Raw genomic sequence first — 16,914 nt, forward strand, 5'->3', positions numbered from 1 at the left:
CCAGGCAAGATGCAGCTAAAAATTATTAGTAATTTGAAAGCTGGTGGAGTGTAGTATAGATGGCCTAATAGAATGAGTATCACACACTGCTACTATGCCCAAAATTATTTTACAGGCAAAATGCTCCTAAAAATTATTAGAAATTTGAACGCTGGTGGAGCTTAGTATAGATGGCCTATTGGAATCAGTACCACACACTGCTACTATGCCCAAAATTATTTTCCAGGCAAGATGCAGCTAAAAATTATTAGTAATTTGAAAGCTGGTGGAGCTTAGTATAGATGGTCTAATAGAATGAGGACCACACATTGCTAATATGCCCAAAATTATTTTACAGGCAAGATGCAGATAAAAATTATTAGTAATTTGAAAGCTTGTAGAGCTTAGTATAGATGGCCTAATAGAATGAGTACCACACACTGCTAATATGCCCAAAATTATTTTACAGGCAAAATGCTGCTAAAAATTATTTGTAATTTGAAAGCTGGTGGAGCTTAGTATAGATGACCTAATAGAATGAGTACCACACACTGCTAATATGCCCAAAATTATTTTACAGGAAAAATGCTGCTAAAAATTATTAGTAATTTGAAAGCTGGTGGAGCTTAGTATAGATGGCCTAATTGAATGTGTACCACACACTGATACTATGCCCAAAATTATTTTCCAGGCAAGATGCAGCTAAAAATTATTAGTAATTTGAAAGCTGGTGGAGCTTAGTATAGATGGCCTAACAGAATGAGTACCACACACCGCTACTATGCCCAAAATTATTTTACAGGCAAGATGCAGATAACAATTATTAGTAATTTGAAAGCTGGTGGAGCTTAGTATAGATGGCCTAATAGAATGAGTACCACACACTGCTACTATGCCCAAAATTATTTTCCAGGCAAGATGCTGCTAAAAATTAATAGTAATTTGAAAGCTGGTGGAGCTTAGTATAGATGGCCTAATAGAATGAGTACCACACACTGCTACTATGCCCAAAATTATTTTCCAGGCAAGATGCAGCTAAAAATTATTAGTAATTTGAAAGCTGGTGGAGCTTAGTATACATGGTCTAATAGAATGAGTACCACACATTGCTAATATGCCCAAAATTATTTTACAGGCACGATGCAGATAAAAATTATTAGTAATTTGAAAGCTGGTGGAGCTTAGTATAGATGGCCTAATAGAATGAGTACCACACACTGCCAATATGCCCAAAATTATTTTACAGGCAAAATGCTGCTAAAAATTATTAGTAATTTGAAAGCTGGTGAAGCTTAGTATAGATGGCCTAATGGAATGTGTACCACGCACTGATGCTATGCGCAAAATTATTTTCCAGGCAAGATGCAGCTAAAAATTATTAGTAATTTGAAAGCTGGTGGAGCTTAGTATAGATGGCCTAATAGAATGAGTACCACACACTGCTACTATGCCCAAAATTATTTTAAAGGCAAGATGCAGATAAAAATTATTAGTAATTTGAAAGCTGGTGGAGCTTAGTATAGATGGCCTAATAGAATGAGTACCACACACTGCTACTATGCCCAAAATTATTTTACAGGCAAAATGCTCCTAAAAATGATTAGTAATTTGAACGCTGGTGGAGCTTAGTATAGATGGCCTAATGGAATCAGTACCACACACTGCTACTATGCCCAAAATTATTTTCCAGGCAAGATGCAGCTAAAAATTATTAGTAATTTGAAAGCTGGTGGAGTTTAGTATAGATGGTCTAATAGAATGAGGACGACACATTGCTAATATGCCCAAAATTATTTTACAGGCAAGATGCAGATAAAAATTATTAGTAATTTGAAAGAATGTAGATCTTAGTATAGATGGTATAATAGAATGAGTACCACACACTGCTAATATGCCCAAAATTATTTTACAGGCAAAATGCTGCTAAAAATTAATAGTAATTTGAAAGCTGGTGGAGCTTAGTATATATGGCCTAATAGAATGAGTACCACACACTGCTAATATGTCCAAAATTATTTTAAAGGCAAAATGCTGCTAAAAATTATTAGTAATTTGAAAGCTGGTGGAGCTTAGTATAGATGGCCTAATTGAATGTGTACCACACACTGATACTATGCCCAAAATTATTTTCCAGGCAAGATGCAGCTAAAAATTTTTAGTAATTTGAAAGCTGGTGGAGCTTAGTATAGATGGCCTAACAGAATGAGTACCACACTTTGCTAATATGCCCAAAATTATTTTACAGCCAAGATGCAGATAAAAATTATTAGTAATTTGAAACCTGGTGGAGCTTAATGTAGGTGGCCTAATAGAATGAGAACCACACACTGCTACAGGCCCAAAATAATTTTACAGGAAAGATGCAGCGAAAAATTATTAGTAATTTGAAAGCTGGTGGAGCTTAGTATAGATGGCCTAATAGAATGAGTACCACACACTGCTGCTATGCCCAAAATTATTTTCCAGGCAAGATGCAGCAAAAAATGATTAGTAATTTGAAAGCTTGTGGACCTTAGTATAGATGGCCTAATAGAATGAGTACCACACACTGCTACAGGCCCAAAATTATTTTCCAGGCACGATGCAGCTAAAAATTATTAGTAAATTGAAAGCTGGTGGAGCTTAGTTTATATGGCCTAATAAAATGAGAACCACACACTGCTAATATGCCCAAAATTATTTTCCAGGCAAGATGCAGCTAAAAATTATTAGTAATTTGAAAGCTGGTGGAGCTTAGTATAGATGGCCTAATAGAATGAGTACCACACACTGCTACAGGCCCAAAATAATTTTACAGGCAAGATGCAGCTAAAAATTATTAGTAATTTGAAAGCTGGTGGAGCTTAGTATAGATGGCCTAATAGAATTAGTACCACACACAGCTGTTATGCCCAAAATTATTTTGCAGGCAAGATGCAGCTAAACATTATTAGTAATTTGAAAGCAGGTGGAGTTTAGTAAAGATGGCCTAATAAAATGAGAACCACACACTGCTACTATGCCCAAAATTATTTTCCAGGCAAGATGCAGCTAAAAATTATTAGTAATTTGAAAGCTGGTGGAGCTTAGTATAGATGGCCAAATAGAATGAGTACCACACACTGCTACTATAACCAAAACTATTTTACAGGCAAGATGATGCTAAAAATTATTAGTAATTTGAAAGCTGGTGGATCTTAGTATAGATGGCCTAATAGAATGAGTACCACACACTGCTAATATGCCCAAAATAATTTTCCAGGCAAGATGCAGCTAAATATTATTGGTAATTTCAAAGCTGGTGGAGTTTAGTATAGATGGCCTAATAGAATGAGTACCACAAACTGCTACTATGCCCAAAATTATTTTCCAGGCAAGATGCAGCTAAAAATTATTAGTAATTTGAACGCTGGTGGAGCTTAGTATAGATGGCCTAATAGAATGAGTACCACACACTGCTACTATGCCCAAAATTATTTTCCAGCAAGATACAGCTAAAAATTATTAGTAATTTGAAAGCTGGTGGAGCTTAGTATAGATGGCATAATAGAATGAGAACCACACACTGCTACTATGCCCAAAATTATTTTACAGGCAAGATGTAGCTAAAGATTATTAGTAATTTGAAAGCTGGTGGAGCTTAGTATAGATGGCCTAATAGAATGAATACCACACACTGCTACTATGCCCAAAATTATTTTCCAGGCAAGATGCAGCTAAAAATTATTAGTAATTTGAAAGCTGGTGGAGCTTAGTATAGATGGCCTAATAGAATGAGTAGCACACACTGCTACAGGCCCAAAATTATTTTCCAGGCAAGATGCAGCTAAAAATTATTAGTAATTTGAACGCTGGTGGAGCTTAGTATAGATGGCCTAATAGAATGAGTACCACACACTGCTACTATGCCCAAAATTATTTTACAGGCAAGATGCAGCTAAAAATTATTAGTAATTTGAAAGCTGGTGGAGCTTAGTATAGATGGCCTTATAGAATGAGTACCACACACTGCTACAGGCCCAAAATAATTTTACAGCCAAGATGCAGCTAAAAATTATTAGTAATTTGAAAGCTGGTGGAGCTTAGTATAGGTGGCCTAATAGAATGAGTACCACACATTGCTGCTATGCCCAAAATTATTTTCCAGGCAAGATTCAGCTAAAAATTATTAGTAATTTGAAAGCTGGTGGAGCTTAGTATAGATGGTCTAATAGAATGAGGACCACACATTGCTAATATGCCCAAAATTATTTTACAGGCAAGATGCAGATAAAAATTATTAGTAATTTGAAAGCTTGTGGAGCTTTGTATAGATGGCATAATAGAATGAGTACCACACACTGCTTCTATGACCAAAATTATTTTACAGGCAAGATGATGCTAAAAATTATTAGTAATTTGAAAGCTGGTGGAGCTTAGTATAGATGGCCTAATAGAATGAGTACCACACACTGCTAATATGCCCAAAATAATTTTCCAGGCAAGATGCAGCTAAAAATTATTAGTAATTTGAACGCTGGTGGAGCTTAGTATAGATGGCCTAATAGAATGAGTACCACACACTGCTAATATGCCCAAAATTATTTTACAGGCAAAATGGTGCCAAAAATTATTAGTAATTTGAAAGCTGGTGGAGCTTAGTATAGATAGCCTAATTGAATGTGTACCACACACTGATACTATGCCCAAAATTATTTTCCAGGCAAGTTGCAGCTAAAAATTATTAGTATTTGAAAGCTGGTGGAGCTTAGTATAGATGGTCTAATAGAATGAGAACCACACACTGCTACTATGCCCAAAATTAATTTACAGGCAAGATCCAGATAACAATTATTAGTAATTTGAAAGCTGGTGGAGCTTAGTATAGATGGCCTAATAGAATGAGTACCACACACTGCTACTATGCCCAAAATTATTTTCCAGGCAAGATGCAGCTAAAAACTATTAATACTTTGAAAGCTGGTGGAGCTTAGTATAGATGGCCTAATAGAATGAGTACCACAAACTGCTACTATGCCCAAAATTATTTTCCAGGCAAGATGCTGCTAAAAATTATTAGTAATTTGAAAGCTGGTGGAGCTTAGTATAGATGGCCTAATAGAATGAGTACCACACACTGCTACTATGCCCAAAATGATTTTACAGGCAAGATCCAGCTAAAAATTATAAGTCATTTGAAAGCTGGTGGAGCTTAGTATAGATGGCCTAATAGAATGAGTACCATTCACTGCTACTATGCCCAAAATTATTTTACAGGCAAGATGCAGCTAAAAATTATTAGTAATTTGAAAGCTGGTGGAGCTTAGTATAGATGGTCTAATAGAATGAGTACCACACATTGCTAATATGCCCAAAATTATTTTACAGGCAAGATGCAGATAAAAATTATTAGTAATTTGAAAGCTGGTGGAGCTTAGTATAGATGGCCTAATAGAATGAGTACCACACACTGCCAATATGCCCAAAATTATTTTACAGACAAAATGCTGTTAAAAATTATTAGTAATTTGAAAGCTGGTGGAGCTTAGTATAGATGGCCTAATGGAATGTGTACCACACACTGATACTATGCCCAAAATTATTTTCCAGGCAAGATGCAGCTAAAAATTATTAGTAATTTGAAAGCTGGTGGAGCTTAGTATAGATGGTCTAATAGAATGAGAACCACACACTGCTACTATGCCCAAAATTATTTTACAGGCAAGATCCAGATAACAATTATTAGTAATTTGAAAGCTGGTGGAGTTTAGTATAGATGGCCTAATAGAATGAGTACCACACACTGCTACTATGCCCAAAATTATTTTCCAGGCAAGATGCAGCTAAAAACTATTAATACTTTGAAAGCTGGTGGAGCTTAGTATAGATGGCCTAATAGAATGAGTACCACACACTGCTACTATGCCCAAAATTATTTTCCAGGCAAGATGCTGCTAAAAATTATTAGTAATTTGAAAGCTGGTGGAGCTTAGTATAGATGGCCTAATAGAATGAGTACCACACACTGCTACTATGCCCAAAATTATTTTACAGGCAAGATCCAGCTAAAAATTATAAGTCATTTGAAAGCTGGTGGAGCTTAGTATAGATGGCCTAATAGAATGAGTACCATTCACTGCTACTATGCCCAAAATTATTTTACAGGCAAGATGCAGCTAAAAATTATTAGTAATTTGAAAGCTGGTGGAGCTTAGTATAGATGGTCTAATAGAATGAGTACCACACATTGCTAATATGCCCAAAATTATTTTACAGGCAAGATGCAGATAAAAATTATTAGTAATTTGAAAGCTGGTGGAGCTTAGTATAGATGGCCTAATAGAATGAGTACCACACACTGCCAATATGCCCAAAATTATTTTACAGACAAAATGCTGTTAAAAATTATTAGTAATTTGAAAGCTGGTGGAGCTTAGTATAGATGGCCTAATGGAATGTGTACCACACACTGATACTATGCCCAAAATTATTTTCCAGGCAAGATGCAGCTAAAAATTATTAGTAATTTGAAAGCTGGTGGAGCTTAGTATAGATGGTCTAATAGAATGAGTACCACACACTGCTACTATGCCCAAAATTATTTTACAGGCAAGATGCAGATAAAAATTATCAGTAATTTGAAAGCTGGTGGAGCTTAGTATAGATGGCCTAATAGAATGAGTACCACACACTGCTACTATGCACAAAATTATTTTCCGGGCAAGATGCAGCTAAAAACTATTAATACTTTGAAAGCTAGTGGAGCTTAGTATAGATGGCCTAATAGAATGAGTACCACACACTGCTACTATGCCCAAAATTATTTTCCAGGCAAGATGCTGCTAAAAATTATTAGCAATTTGAAATCTGGTGGAGCTTAGTATAGATGGCCTAATAGAATGAGTACCCCACACTGCTAATATGCCCAAAATTATTTTCCAGGCAAGATGCAGCTAAATATTATTAGTAATTTGAAAGCTAGAGGAGCTTAGTATAGATGGCCTAATAGAATGAGTACCACACACTGCTAATATGCCAAAAATTATTTTCCAGGCAAGATGCAGCTAAATATTATTAGTAATTTGAAAGCTAGTGGAGCTTAGTATAGATGGCCTAATAGAATGAGTACCACACACTGCTACTATGCCCAAAATTATTTTACAGGCAAGATCCAGCTAAAAATTATTAGTAATTTGAAAGCTGGTGGAGCTTAGTATAGATGGCCTAATAGAATGAGTACCACACACTGCTACTATGCCCAAAATTATTTTACAGGCAAGATGCAGCTAAAAATTATTAGTAATTTGAAAGCTGGTGGAGCTTAGTATAGATGGCCTAACAGAATGAGTACAACACACTGCTACTATGCCCAAAATTATTTTACAGGCAAGATGCTGATAACAATTATTAGTAATTTGAAAGCTGGTGGAGCTTAGTATAGATGGCCTAACAGAATGAGTACCACACACTGCTACTATGCCCAAAATTATTTTCCAGGCAAGATGCAGCTAAAAACTATTAATACTTTGAAAGCTGGTGGGGCTTAGTATAGATGGCCTAATAGAATGAGTACCACACACTGCTACTATGCCCAAAATTATTTTCCAGGCAAGATGCTGCTAAAAATTATTAGTAATTTGAAAGCTGGTGGAGCTTAGTATAGATGGCCTAATAGAATGAGTACCACACACTGCTAATATGCCCAAAATTATTTTCCAGGCAAGATGAAGCAAAATATTATTAGTAATTTGAAAGCTGGTGGAGCTTAGTATAGATGGCCTAATGGAATTAGTACCACACACTGCTACTATGCCAAAAATTATTTTCCAGGCAAGATGCAGCTAAAAATTATTAGTAATTTGAAAGCTGGTGGAGCTTAGTATACATGGTCTAATAGAATGAGTACCACACATTGCTAATATGCCCAAAATTATTTTATAGGCACGATGCAGATAAAAATTATTAGTAATTTGAAAGCTGGTGGTGCTTAGTATAGATGGCCTAATAGAATGAGTACCACACACTGTCAATATGCCCAAAATTATTTTCCAGGCAAAATGCTGCTAAAAATTATTAGTAATTTGAAAGCTGGTGAAGCTTAGTATAGATGGCCTAATGGAATGTGTACCACGCACTGATGCTATGTGCAAAATTATTTTCCAGGCAAGATGCAGCTAAAAATTATTAGTAATTTGAAAGCTGGTGGAGCTTAGTATAGATGGCCTAATAGAATGAGTACCACACACTGCTACTATGCCCAAAATTATTTTACAAGCAAGATGCAGATAAAAATTATTAGTAATTTGAAAGCTGGTGGAGCTTAGTATAGATGGCCTAATAGAATGAGTACCACACACTGCTGCTATGCCCAAAATCATTTTCCAGGCAAGATGCAGCTAAAAATTATTAGTAATTTGAAAGCTGGTGGAGTTTAGTATAGATGGCCTAATAGAATGAGTACCACACACTGCGACTATGCCCAAAATTATTTTACAGGCCAAATGCTCCTAAAAATTACTAGTAATTTGAACGCTGGTGCAGCTTAGTATAGATGGCCTAATGGAATGAGTACCACACACTGCTACTATGTCCAAAATTATTTTCCAGGCAAGATGCAGCTAAATATTATTGGTAATTTGAAAGCTGGTGGAGTTTAGTATAGATGGCCTAATAGAATGAGTACCACACACTGCTACTATGCCCAAAATTATTTTCCAGGCAAGATGCAGCTAAAAAATATTAGTAATTTGAAAGCTGGTGGAGCTTAGTATAGATGGCCTAATTGAATGAGAACCACACAATGCTACTATGCCCAAAATTATTTTACAGGCAAAATGCTGCTAAAAATTATTAGTAATTTGAAAGCTGGTGGAGCTTAGTATTGATGGCCCAATGGAGTGAGTACCACACACTGCTACTATGCCCAAAATTAATTTCCAGACAAGATGCAGCAAAAAATTATTAGTCATTTGAAAGCTGGTGGAGCTTAGTATAGATGGCCTAATGGAATGAGTACCACACACTGCTACTATGCCCAAAATTATTTTCCAGGCAAGATGCAGCTAAAAATTTTTAGTAATTTGAAAGCTGGTGGAGCTTAGTATAGATGGCCTAATAGAATGAGTACCACACACTGCTACTATGCCCAAAATTATTTTACAGGCAAGAAGCACATAAAAATTATTAGTAATGTGAAAGCTGGTGGAGCTTAGTATAGATGGCGTAATGGAATGAGTACCACACACTGCTACTATGCCCAAAATTATTTTCCAGGCAAGATGCAGCTAAAAATTTTTAGTAATTTGAAAGCTGGTGGAGCTTAGTATAGATGGCCTAATAGAATGAGTACCACACACTGCTACTATGCCCAAAATTATTTTACAGGCAAGATGCAGATAAAAATTATTAGTAATGTGAAAGCTGGTGGAGCTTAGTATAGATGGCCTAATGGAATGAGTACCACACACTGCTACTATGCCCAAAATTATTTTCCAGGCAAGATGCAGCTAAAAATTATTAGAAATTTGAAAGCTGGTGGAGCTTAGTATAGATGGCATAATAGAATGAGTACCACACACTGCTACTATGCCTAAATTATTTTACAGGCAAGATGCAGATAAAAATTATTAGTAATTTGAAAGTTTGTGGAGCTTAGTATAGATGGCCTAAGAGAATGAGTATCACACACTGCTACTATGCCCAAAATTATTTTCCAGGCAAGATGCAGCTAAAAACTATTAGTAATTTGAAAGCTGGTGGTGCTTTGTATAGATGGCATAATAGAATGAGTACCACACACTGCTACTATGACCAAAATTATTTTACAGGCAAGATGCTGCTAAAATTTTTTAATAATTTGAAAGCTGGTGGAGCTTATTATAGATTGCCTAATATTATGAGTACCACACACTGCTAATATGCCCCAAATTATTTTCCAGGCAAGATGCAGCTAAATATTATTGGTAATTGGAAAGCTGGTGGAGTTTAGTATAGATGGCCTAATAGAATGAGTACCACACACTGCTACTATGCCCAAAATTATTTTTCGGACAAGATGCAGCTAAAAAATATTAGTAATTTGAAAGCAGGTGGAGTTTAGTATAGATGGCCAAATAGAATGAGTACCACACACTGCTACTATGCCCAAAATAATTTTACAGGCAAGATGCAGCTAAAAATTATTAGTAATTTGAACGCTGGTGGAGCTTAGTATAGATGGCCTAATAGAATGAGTACCACACACTACTACTATGCCCAAAATTATTTTACAGGCAAGATGCAGATAAAAATTATTAGTAATGTGAAAGCTGGTGGAGCTTAGTATAGATGGACTAATGGAATGAGTACCACACACTGCTACTATGCCCAAAATTATTTTCCAGGCAAGATGCTGCTAAAAATTATTAGTAATTTGAAAGCTGGTGGAGCTTAGTATAGATGGCATAATAGAATGAGTACCACACACTGCTACTATGCCCAAAATTATTTTCCAGGCAAGATGCAGCTAAAAACTATTAGAAATTTGAAAGCTGGTGGTGCTTTGTATAGATGGCATAATAGAATGAGTACCACACACTGCTACTATGACCAAAATTATTTTACAGGCAAGATGCTGCTAAAAATTATTAGTAATTTGAAAGCTGGTGGAGCTTAGCATAGATGGCTTAATAGAATGAGTACCACACACTGCTACTATGCCCAAAATTATTTTCCAGGCAAGATGCAGCTAAAAAATATTAGTAATTTGAAAGCTGGTGGAGTTTAGTATAGATGGCCTAATAGAATGAGTACCACACACTGCTACTAAGCCCAAAATTATTTTACAGGCAATATGCAGCTAAAAATTATTAGTAATTTGAACGCTGGTGGAGCTTAGTATAGATGGCCTAATAGAATGAGTACCACACACTGCTACTATGCCCAAAATTATTTTCCAGGCAAGATACGGCTAAAAATTATTAGTAATTTGAAAGCTGGTGGAGCTTAGTATAGATGGCATAATAGAATGAGAACCACACACCGCTACTATGCCCAAAATAATTTTCCAGGCAAGATGCAGCTAAAAATTATTAGTAATTTGAAAGTTGTTGGACATTAGTGTAGATGGCCTAAGAGAATGAGTACCACACACTGCTAATATGCCCAAAATTATTTTAGAGGCAAGATGCAGCTAAAAATTATTAGTAATTTGAAAGTTGATATAGATTAATATAGATGGCCTAATAGAATGAGTACCACACACTGCTCCAGGCCCAAAATTATTTTCCAGGCAAGATACAGCTAAAAATTATTAGTAATTTGAAAGCTGGTGGAGCTTAGTATAGATGGCCTAATAGAATGAGTACCACACACTGCCAATATGTCCAAAATTATTTTCCAGGCAAGATGCAGCTAAAAATTATTAGTCATTTGAAAGCTGGTGGAGCTTAGTATAGATGGCCTAATGGAGTGAGTACCACACACTGCTACAGGCCCAAAATTATTTTCCAGACAAGATGCAGCTAACAATTATTAGTAATTTGAAAGATGGTGGAGCTTAGTATAGATGGCCTAATAGAATGAGTACCACACACTGCTACAGGCCCAAAATTATTTTCCAGGCAAGATGCAGCTAAAAATTATTAGTCATTTGAAAGCTGGTGGAGCTTAGTATAGATGGCCTAAAAGAATGAGTACCACACACTGCTACAATGCCCAAAATTATTTTCCAGGCAAGATGGAGCTAAAAATTATTAGTCATTTGAAAGCTGGTGGAGCTTAGTATAGATGGCTTAATAGCATGAGTACCACACACTGCCAATATGCCCAAAATTATTTTCCAGGCAAGGTGCAGCTAAAAATTATTACTCATTTGAAAGCTGGTGGAGCTTAGTATAGATGGCCTAATGGAGTGAGCACCACACACTGCTACAGGCCCAAAACTATTTTCCAGACAAGATGCAGTTAAAAATTATTAGTAATTTGAAAGCTGGTGGAGCTTAGTATAGATGGCCTAATAGAATGAGTACCGCACACTGCTACTATGCCCAAAATTATTTTACCGGCAAGATGCAGATAAAAATTATTATTAATTTGAAAGCTGGTGGAGCTTAGTATAGATGGCCTAATAGAATGAGTGCCACACACTGCTAATATGCCCAAAATTATTTTACAGGCAAGATGCAGCTAAAAATTATTAGTAATTTGAAAGCTGGTGGAGCTTAGTATAGATGGCATAATAGAATGAGTACCACAAACTGCTACTATGACCAAAATTATTTTTCCGGCATGATACAGCTAAAAATTATTAGTAATTTGAACGCTGGTGGAGCTTAGTATAGATGGCCTAATAGAATGAGTACCACACACTGCTACAGGCCCAAAATTATTTTCCAGGCAAGATACAGCTAAAAATTATTAGTAATTTGTAAGCTGGTGGAGCTTAGTATAGATGGCATAATATAATGAGTACCACACACTGCTACTATGCCCAAAATTATTTTACGGGCAGTATGCTGCTAAAAAATATTAGTAGTTTGAAAGCTGGTGGAAATTAGTATAGATGTCATAATAGAATGAGTACCACACACTGCTACTATGCCCAAAATTATTTTCCAGGCAAGATGCAGCTAAAAATTATTAGTAATTTGAAAGCTGGTGGAGCTTAGTATAGATGGCCTAATTGAATGAGAACCACATACTGCTACTAAGCCCAAAATTATTTTACATTCAAAATGCTGCTAAAAATTATTAGTAATTTGAAAGCTGGTGGAGCTTAGTATTGATGGCCCAATGGAATGAGTACCACACACTGCTATTTTGCCCAAAATTAATTTCCAGGCAAAATGCAGCTAAAAATTATTAGTCATTTGAAAGCTGGTGGAGCTTAGTATAGATGGCCTAATGGAATGAGTACCACACACTGCTACTATGTCCAAAATTATTTTCCAGGCAAGATGCAGCAAAAATTTTTTAGTAATTTGAAAGCTGGTGTAGCTTAGTATAGATGGCCTAATAGAATGAGTACCACACACTGCTACTATGCAGAAAATTATTTTACAGGCAAGATGCAGATAAAAATTATTAGTAATGTGAAAGCTGGTGGAGCTTAGTATAGATGGCCTAATGGAATGAGTACCACACACTGCTACTATGCCCAAAATTATTTTACAGGCAAGATGCAGCTAAAAATTATTAGTAATTTGAAAGCTGGTGGAGCTTAGTATAGATGGCATAATAGAATGAGTACCACACACTGCTACTATGCCCAAAATTATTTTACAGGCAAGATGCAGATAAAAATTATTAGTAATTTGAAAGCTGGTGGAGCTTAGTATAGATCGCCTAATAGAATGAGTACCACACACTGCTAATATGCCCAAAATTATTTTACAGGCAAGATGCAGCTAAATATTATTGGTAATTTGAAAGCTGGTGGAGTTTAGTATAGATGGCCTAATAGAATGAGTACCACACACTGCTACTATGCCCAAAATTATTTTCCAGGCAAGATGCAGCTAAAAAATATTAGTAATTTGAAAGCTGGTGGAGTTTAGTATAGATGGCCTAATAGAATGAGTACCACACACTGCTACTATGCCCAAAATTATTTTACAGGCAAGATGCAGCTAAAAATTATTAGTAATTTGAACGCTGGTGGAGCTTAGTATAGATGGCTTAATAGAATGAGTACCACACACTGCTACTATGCCCCAAATTATTTTACAGGCAAGATGCAGATAAAAATTATTAGTAATGTGAAATCTGGTGGAGCTTAGTATAAATGGCCTAATGGAATGAGTACCACACACTGCTACTATGCCCAAAATTATTTTCCAGGCAAGATGCAGCTAAAAATTATTAGTAATTTGAAAGCTGGTGGAGCTTAGTATAGATGGCATAATAGAATGAGTACCACACACTGCTACTATGCCCAAAATTATTTTCCAGGCAAGATGCAGCTAAAAACTATTAGTAATTTGAAAGCTGGTGGTGATTTGTATAGATGGCCTTATAGAATGAGTACCACACACTGCTACTATGACCAAAATTATTTTACTTGCAAGATGCTGCTAAAAATTATTAGTAATTTGAAAGCTGGTGGAGCTTAGCATAGATGGCCTAATAGAATGAGTACCACACACTGCTAATATGCTCAAAATTATTTTCCAGGCAAGATGCAGCTAAATATTATTGGTAATTGGAAAGCTGGTGGAGTTTAGTACAGATGGCCTAATAGAATGAGTACCACACACTGCTACTATGCCCAAAATTATTTTCCAGGCAAGATGCAGCTAAAAAATATTAGTAATTTGAAAGCTGGTGGAAATTAGTATAGATGGCCTAATAGAATGAGTACCGCACACTGCTACTAAGCCCAAAATTATTTTACAGGCAAGATGCAGCTAAAAATTATTAGTAATTTGAATGCTGGTGGAGCTTAGTATAGATGGCCTAATAGAATGAGTACCACACACTGCTACTATGCCTAAAATTATTTTCCAGGCAAGATACAGCTAAAAATTATTAGTAATTTGAAAGCTGGTGGAGCTTAGTATAGATGTCATAATAGAATGAGAACCACACACCGCTACTATGCCCAAAATAATTTTCCAGGCAAGATGCAGCTAAAAATTATTAGTCATTTGAAAGTTGTTGGACATTAGTATATATGGCCTAAGAGAATGAGTACCACACACTGCTAATCTGCCCAAAAGTATTTTAGAGGCAAGATGCAGCTAAAAATTATTAGTAATGTGAAATCTGGTGGAGCTTAGTATAAATGGCCTAATAGAACGAGTGCCACACACTGCTACTATGCCCAAAATTATTTTCCAGGGAAGATGCTGCTAAAAATTATTAGTAATTTGAAAGCTGGTGGAGCTTAGTATAGATGGCCTAATGTAATGAGTACCACACACTGCTACTATGACCAAAATTATTTTTCCGGCATGATACAGCTAAAAATTATTAGTAATTTGAACGCTGGTGGAGCTTAGTATAGATGGCCTAATAGAATGAGTGCCACACACTGCTAATATGCCCAAAATTATTTTACAGGCAAGATGCAGCTAAAAATTATTAGTAATTTGAAAGCTGGTGGAGCTTAGTATAGATGGCCCAATGGAATGAGTACCACACACTGCTATTTTGCCCAAAATTAATTTCCAGGCAAGATGCAGCTAAAAATTATTAGTCATTTGAAAGCTGGTGGAGCTTAGTATAGATGGCCTAATGGAATGAGTACCACACACTGCTGCTATGTCCAAAATTATTTTCCAGACAAGATGCAGCAAAAAATTTTTAGTAATTTGAAAGCTGGTGGAGCTTAGTATAGATGGCCTAATAGAATGAGTACCACACACTGCTACTATGCCCAAAATTATTTTACAGGCAAGATGCAGATAAAAATTATTAGTAATGTGAAAGCTGGTGGAGCTTAGTATAGATGGCCTAATGGAATGAGTACCACACACTGCTACTATGCCCAAAATTTTTTTCCAGGCAAGATGCAGCTAAAAATTATTAGTAATTTGAAAGCTGGTGGAGCTTAGTATAGATGGCATAATAGAATGAGTACCACACACTGCTACTATGCCCAAAATTATTTTACAGGCAAGATGCAGATAAAAATTATTAGTAATTTGAAAGCTGGTGGAGCTTAGTATAGATCGCCTAATAGAATGAGTACCACACACTGCTACTATGCCCAAAATTATTTTCCAGGCAAGATGCAGCTAAAAACTATTAGTAATTTGAAAGCTGGTGGTGCTTTGTATAGATGGCATAATAGAATGAGTACCACACACTGCTACTATGACCAAAATTATATTACAGGCAAGATGCTGCTAAAAATTATTAGTAATTTGAAAGCTGGTGGAGCTTAGTATAGATCGACTAATAGAATGAGTACCACACACTGCTAATATGCCCAAAATTATTTTCCAGGCAAGATGCAGCTAAATATTATTGGTAATTTGAAGGCTGGTGGAGTTTAGTATAGATGGGCTAATAGAATGAGTACCACACACTGCTACTATGCCCAAAATTATTTTCCAGGCAAGATGCAGCTAAAAAATATTAGTAATTTGAAAGCTGGTGGAGCTTAGTATAGATGGCCTAATTGAATGAGAACCACACACTGCTACTATGCCCAAAATTATTTTACAGGCAAAATGCTGCTAAAAATTATTAGTAATTTGAAAGCTGGTGAAGCTTAGTATTGATGGCCCAATGGAATGAGTACCACACACTGCTACTATGCCCAAAATTAATTTCCAGGCAAGATGCAGCAAAAAATTATTATCATTTGAAAGCTGGTGGAGCTTAGTATAGATGGCCTAATGGAATGAGTACCACACACTGCTACTATGCCCAAAATTATTTTCCAGGCAAGATGCAGCTAAAAATTTTTAGTAATTTGAAAGCTGGTGGAGCTTAGTATAGATGGCCTAATAGAATGAGTACCACACACTGCTACTATGCCCAAAATTATTTTACAGGCAAGATGCAGATAAAAATTATTAGTAATGTGAATGCTGGTGGAGCTTAGTATAGATGGCCTAATGGAATGAGTACCACACACTGCTACTATGCCCAAAATTATTTTCCAGGCAAGATGCAGCTAAAAATTATTAGTAATTTGAAAGCTGTTGGAGCTTAGTATAGATGGTATAATAGAATGAGTACCACACACTGCTACTATGCCCAAAATTATTTTTCAGGCAAGATGCTGATAAAAATTATTAGTAATTTGAAAGCTGGTGGAGCTTAGTATAGATGGCCTAATAGAATGAGTATCACACACTGCTACTATGCCCAAAATTATTTTCCAGGCAAGATGCAGCTAAAAACTATTAGTAATTTGAAAGCTGGTGGTGCTTTGTATAGATGGCATAATAGAATGAGTACCACACACTGCTACTATGACCAAAATTATTTTACAGGCAAGATGCTGCTAAAAATTATTAGTAATTTGAAAGCTGGTGGAGCTTAGTA

This window comes from Phyllobates terribilis, unplaced genomic scaffold (genome assembly GCF_046119375.1).
Source record: "Phyllobates terribilis strain yellow unplaced genomic scaffold, ASM4611937v1 Scaffold_1__5_contigs__length_1240528914, whole genome shotgun sequence".
In the NCBI taxonomy this organism is placed as follows: Eukaryota; Metazoa; Chordata; class Amphibia; order Anura; family Dendrobatidae; genus Phyllobates; species Phyllobates terribilis.